Raw genomic sequence first — 7,639 nt, forward strand, 5'->3', positions numbered from 1 at the left:
ATTTGATTCCATTTTTTAGCTGTGAATCTGAACCCAATTTTATATATTTAAGTTAATATAATATATTATACACTTAAAATCAAAATAAAATAAAATTATATTTTCTAATAAGATTTTGGCAGATTTGCAGCATTTAAAAATTCATCAAAGGTTTTTTAAAACAAAGTAAAACTACTCAAACGCTTTTTTATTATAGAAATATTTTTTAAGGCAATACGATTTCTACAGCTTATTTTTATTTCGGAATTTGATAAAGAAAAAACATACAAAAAGCAATATGATCATGAAAAAAACCACAAAAAATACTTTCATTTTCTTATTGACGATGTGCTTGGCGACAATTTCTTTTTTTTCAATCGATGATGTTTTCATGTCCCCAGCTAAAGTTTTATCGGACATCTTTTTAGGTGTTTTCCCGTCAAAGACTTCAGTTCTATTAGTTTCTTTTTGATGAACTGAGGTTTTATCAGACTTCATTATTGGTGTTTTCTCGTCGACGGTTGCATTTATATTAGTTATATTATGAGTATCTGAGGTTTCATCAGACTCCGTTTCAGTTGTTTCATTATCAATAATTATATTTCTATATGGTTTTTTTTCAGTTTCAACCGTTTCAACAGACTTCTTTATAGATGTTTTCCTAAAAAATATTACATTTCTATCTGCAGTTTTTTCATTTTTCGTCATTTCAACAGACTCCGTTATATGTGTTTTACCGTTAACAATCATATTTATATTATATTTATTACGATGAACTAGGGTTTTTTCGGACTCTGTTTCAAGCGTTTCCTCGTTAACAATTACATTTATATTAGCTTCTTTTTGGGTCTCCGCCAATTCAAATGCCTCCGCTTTGGTATTTTCATTTATTTCAATTTTTATTGGACTATTTACGATTTCGACCGTGTTTATTCTATTCATTTTTTTTATTTTACGAGCATATATGATAGTTTGAGACTGGCCTATAAAGAGAAATAATTGCACTCTTTTTGAATCAATGAAGCTCTTATCGCCATTTTCCACATTGTACATGAAGCGTATGTCGGTTTTATTTATACATTTTCTTTTTCTAGTAATTTTGCGGGAAAAATGGGAAACACACTCATTTTGACATATCAAAGGTGCGTAATAATCGATTTTTTTAATATACACAGATTGACCAGTTTTTTCATTCATTTCTCTATAAAAGACAATTTGTTCCATAGTGTTATTTTCGTAACATGGATGATCATAAATCGTAACAAAATGAAGAAACGTTTCTCTGAGACGATCTTCTATTGTTGAGTTAAGACATCGTGAAATTATGCAACACTCCATAAAGTATCTCACATCGGCAGAGTCAATATTTATGTAGTTCATAAGATATCCTTTTTCTGTATGTTCTACTCGAATACAAAAATTATGTTTTCTACTAAATAATAGATTATATGATTTTTTATTATTCAAATTCAATATCTTCAAACGAAAGTCATTATAATAAAGTATTCCTTTGCATCCTTCATCCTTTATGTTCATTTCTTTATTAAAATATAGATTCTGACCAAAATATTTTTCTTCGGGCCTTAAACCGATATCACTTTCATTTATTTTGTAGAAAATGAAACTTTCTGGGCCAAGATGACGCTCTTGATCTTTTTTCAAATTAGGCGAATCAACTGGTACTTTTACTTTATATAGTGTTTGATATATTTTTCGCTCAAAATCATGATGAATTCTACAGCCTATATCTATACACTTATGATTATCCTTGATTGTTAATTTTATCAATTCACAATCAGAATCATCGATTAATTTTTTAATACTTTGACATTTTTTCTGTCTATTTTTAGCAATATCGAAATCATGATAGTAGTTTGGTCGGTATAAAGCCATAAAATTATAGATGTTTATTTCATTTACGTTTAAAAATTTCACACTGCTGACATAATATGCATTCGAATCGCCCCCATACAATTTATTTTCGATATACGAAATTTCTTCCAAACAATCACAGGATAGAAATCCCATGCCACTTGAAGTACTAGAAGCCATTCTAGTCTCTTCAACTTCTATATTTTCATCTTTCAACACATCGTCTGTTCCCACTTCTTTCCTCGAAATTATTCTTGAAGTTAGAAGAATCAAATGTAAAAATATAAGTTTAGAGATCAATTTTTTGATGTGCGTTTTCATCTTTTTATATATCCGTCGTTTTAGTTTTTCTTGTGTTTATTTTTGAGATTAACTTTGTCGGAAATTAAAATAATATAGATTAAGAGGGAATAAATTTACAATTTATATTTTTATCTTCTTATCAGGATAAAGAGCGGAGGTTTTCTAAAAAAGGCATTATTTTTCTCTTCCCGGTTTTTTGTTTAATTGGTAGATTGAAATGTATACATTAATAACATGTGTAAATTATAAATTTTAAAGTGTCTTATTATACATTTACAACTATTTAACTGTTTTATACACAATAATCATCATCAATTTTCAAAGATAAACACTATTTAAACAAAGCATATTATAAATTTATAGATTTAATATCCAGTCATTGTGAAAAATAAAGCACGAAGTTTTTATTTTCTTCGTTTATCAATAAAATTGTAATTCTGTTCGTCTAAAATATATATTAAAACATGTTTCGACAGTAAAACTAAAATAATTTAAACCGAAAAAATATATATGATTTTTAAATAAAAATCAGAATAGAATGGAAACAATTTATTGTAAATATATAACATTTCCTTACAAGTATGAGAAAAAAAAATCCATGATTAACACATTACATAATTGTTGTAATGCTACTATCATTTAATAAAAGGAGTATCAATGGTGCTGATCTTAGCAAATTGAATTTCAAATGTTTTGATAATCTCAAGTCACTTCCTTTAAGAAAATATTTATCTAAGCGCATCAAATTGATTATAAATGAGTATTTTTTGATTAAAATTTAAAAACAGCTTTTTTCGTTATCGAAGATAATGATTTCCAATATTACTACATAACAACTGGAAGTAAATTTTAAACGATTTTATATCACGAAAAAAATAATAAAATTAAAGTATTTCTGTCAATTTTGTTCGGTTTTTTTTAAAAAGCAACACCTTTATAATTACTTTTTACCGTTATTTTTAATTTTAATAGCATGTTTTAGCATGAATTTGGACCAATGGAAAATAATTTAAAATGTAATTCATGAATTTAACAGTGTATAACATCCATAAACAGGCTATAATACAATATTATCGATTAATAAATTCTACTTTATATAGCTGTATAGATCTTGTTATATATTGTTTCTTCATCATCCAAATAATTGAATTATTTCATCTAATATCGTTTCATTAAAAAATAAAATGTTTAGTGTAAGGTTAAACGATCAGAGATTACTGGTAAAGAAATTATTTACTTTTAGTATTATTTTGGTGGTATTTTAATATTATGTAGTATTTTTATAATTTGGTATTTTTTACTGCATATTTTAAAATAAAGCCTCCAGAATATGCGTTATCTGTATTGAAATATAAAATTTCCATTTAATTAAATTTTCGTGTATTGACAAACATACAAAAACCATATTCTTCATAAAGAATTGTTGCGAGGCCTTTTTTCCTTGTATTTACTTTTATGAAACTATATTGGCTATAGGTCTCAGTGTTATATATTCCTACAGTAGAAATATTGAAACATAATGGTTTTTATGAACTGAGTCGTTTTAGAAATATAAAATAAATTTACCCAAGCATTATACATTTTTAAATTATTATTCTTGTTCAATTTGAATTGAAGTATTTTTTTATAAAATAATAATTACATTATGCCTTGTGCATAGAATAATGCATAAAAACTACTAAACAATTATAAAAAGTTGACTTGTGATCACTAAAAAATATCAAATAAAAGTTTTTAATATAAAGAAATAGATTGAGAAGAAGGTAAGATAAATTTGTCTTTCTAATACCAAAAAAATTGTAAGCTATATAATAAGTATTATAATAGCCGGATTTTGTACGAAATAAATAATACGGGCCTACAAAAATATAATCATTGGGCTACTTTCACCACGATCTAAATATGAAATAATATATATAAAATACTGGAACTAATTTAATTAATTACCTTAGATCTCAAAAAAAAGTCTTATGTACCCCTTTTTTTATGCATATTTATGTTATACCTTCTTTGTCAATGAATATATAACTTTTTGAAAATTTATCAAACTTTTATTACACTTTATGCTTTTTTTGGGGTTTCCTGTGATTCTTTATATTCTAATATGTCATTTTTTTCTGTCTAACATATGCATCAATAGATTTTCATAATATGATAATTTGTGCATTTTTTTTTCTTTTTTACCTGTATTAAAACCCAGTTCTTTTAAATTAATTTATTCCTGTACTTTCCATTTGTTTACGCTATATTTTACACAATTTATAATTTTTTTAATTTTATTTTACAAATGTAAATATCTTTCTTTGCATAGACATATGCCAGTTTTTACTGTAACTCACACAATATTAATTTAATTCGATTCTAAAAATAATTACTACGTTTTTGTATTTAAAGTTTTTTTTTAATTTTTCAAATAAAAAAACAAACAACAGAATTTAAATAATATTTTGAAATCTAGTTGATTTTGATCGAATTATGAATTCTGTATTTGTTTTATCATAAAGTGCAAAATCTGTATTGTGCCATTGGAGCAATTGAATGATATGAAGTTTTTATTTCTGATACAGTTGTTATAAGTAACTACATCAATATATATTTTTATAAGCCTACGCTTTCAGAAGTCACTATGATTGGTTTAAAGCACAATCAATGATTTTAATCTTTTTAGTTCTGTTGTAGCTAGTGTCTATTGTGTATTTGTTACTTTCAGGTGTTTGTGAAATCACATTGCATTCATATATTTATAAAAATTTGATGCTGAATATTTATCTCAAGTATTATGGTTTTTTTGTTCAAATAATTTTATTCACTAAAAAATAGGATGGTGGTGGGATTTTATACATTTTATTCATTATACTCTCGATTTTTTATGATTTTTTCATCCAAAACTTGATTCAGGATATCTTGTATTGATTCAGTATCTTTTAAAGCCCCTTTTGTAAATATTTTAGTATAATTTTATTTGTTTAGTCTATTTTATTTTATGCTTGTTGGGGTTCGTTGTTATATAGTTAGTGTCTATGCTATTTTGTCATTTAAATTCCATTTAAAGTTTTTATTTTGTTCTCTAAACTTCTAGATTCTAAATTTAAGCCATTTATTTTAAGCTTTACTTATATAATCATTTGAAAGTTATTTTAATCTCTACCAGATCTGCATTATTTTTAAAATGTGTTTTATTTATCCAAAAATTGTTCTTTAGCCTAAATAATAAGTTTGTTTTTTATTCGATAATATTCATTGCATTTTAAGGCACAATATTTAGCTTTTTTATCAGGAGAAATTCCTTTTAAAATTGCTATTTTATATGAAAAGTATTTGTTAGACTCCATTGCCAATCTTCGATCCAATCAAACTAAAAGTAATTTATATTTTTTTTAATTTTTGAACATATAATATTGGTTAGTGACATATATTAAATATAGTTTGTAGCTTTTATTTTTGCCACCCTTAAAAACACATTATGTATCACAATTTTACCCAAAATTTGATTCTAAGTATATTTCTCATGCGAATATTGCACTTTTTCGAAAAATTTAATTTGCCAGACTCTATTGCCAATCTTCAATCCAATCAAACTAAAAGATAATTTAATTTTTTTTATTTTTGACTATATAATATTGGTTAGTGGCATATATTAAATTTATTTTTAAGCTTTTTTTTGCCACCCTTAAAAAAACATTATAAATCATAATTTTGCCCAACATTTAAAACAAGGTATATTTCCGTTACGTAAATATTGCACTTTTTCAAAAAATGTAATGCAATATCTTATAGAATATATGATAAGCTTCAATAGAGTGATATGTGATATTTAAAAATTAAAATACAGTAATATTATATTTTTTTAAGGCTTGAAATATGATAATTTTAAAGGTTTTTGTTCTTGATATCAACTTGCTTATTTTCTCTTATGCATAGAATATTATTACTTTCGACTATCTTCTTCTATTCTAAGTTATATTTCATTACTTTCTCTTTAAGATATCTATTCATTCAAGGGTCAATCTCAATTCCAAGAATTGTATATATTCCTTGATCTAGTTCGTGAATTCGAGGTTCCATAGATACCATTTATAATACTGTTAGCATACACTTCAAGTCGTTTGCTTAAAAGTCATTCAGTTTTGATTTTATTTATCGTTATAGACTTGACTTTTTATCTGTTACTCTTTGTAATTAGTAACCTTTATTTTTTGTAAAATTTTGTAAAAAAATATTAAATAATAATTGTATATGAAAAAAGGTATATTAAATTTGTGTAGTTGAACAAGTAGTTACGGCTAATATTGAGATAAAAGAAAAGAGAAAGAACTATATTCTCTTATAAATATTTTCCCTGCTTCTTCTTTTGATCACGAGCTCTAATTTTATGAAATGATAAAAAGGCTCTATTTTTTTCTTTTAGACCCTTTAAAAATATTTACGTCTGGCATACGGTATTGTGAGTATAATCAAAGCCATTTTTTATGATAGGGGATATTTTTATCATAATAAATTATACTGTCTAGAATAGCTTGAGAGTCTATGATTGGAGCTATTGTATAAGAATTTTTATAAAAAAGAATACATTTAAAATGCCATCTTTAATTTTCTCGTGTTTTCACATGCATATAAATTAAGAACATTTCTAGGTTATCGTTTTCGATACGATCAGCATTTTTTATAAAGCATGGTTAGATCGACAAAGTAAAGATGTTCCTTATATACCCAAAAGATCACTAGGAAATTTTATCGTGGTGGATTTTATATGTAAAGATTTATTGCTTTTATATTTGTATTCTTATTAAGCAGAATAGATGAATCTATTGAGTAAAAAGTCTTGCATGAATTCCAAAATTTATAAGCACTTTCAAGGTATTTTTTTATGCTTTATCAATCCCTTATATAAATGAAGAATCCTAAAAAAACAAATTTTATAAAAGGGAGTAATTTTGGGAAGTGAACTGTCAATCGTATTTATATATTGATTTTTTATATTTATTAACACATATTTTTCTAATAAACGCAACTCATTGCACATGTCATTAGAATCATCGTAAATATATTGATAACAAACGTGTCTTCATTATGAGAAGTTCGTTCAATCTTTCGCATGGATTGCTGTTGGATAGCTTTAATTCTTTGAAAATCCTAGTATTTTTCTAATAATTTTTAATAGTAAAGAATAAACCTGTTTTGATTTAAGAGGAATATTAAACTCGATTCTAACTCTACACTCAAAAAAAATAAAATTCGCCATATTTGATGAATTTGGGGCTATTTTGTTTTTTAAATAGTCTAATTATGATAATTAAGAAAAAAACGCGTTGAGATCATAATACTTCATTTATCAGACAAGGGGTTTAAAATCCCGGACGAAGTAGAAGCATACATGTAAGATCTCTCACTTCGAAAGACAATATAACTCATCGCATTTGAATGAAGAAGTGTAGTTGATGAACATAGACCAGGTGAAGGTGTCAAAAGATTGAATCAAGAATTT

This window comes from Rhyacophila brunnea, unplaced genomic scaffold (genome assembly GCF_057557595.1).
Source record: "Rhyacophila brunnea isolate RB1 unplaced genomic scaffold, BYU_Rbru_1.0 scaffold_62, whole genome shotgun sequence".
NCBI classification, from domain to species: Eukaryota; Metazoa; Arthropoda; class Insecta; order Trichoptera; family Rhyacophilidae; genus Rhyacophila; species Rhyacophila brunnea.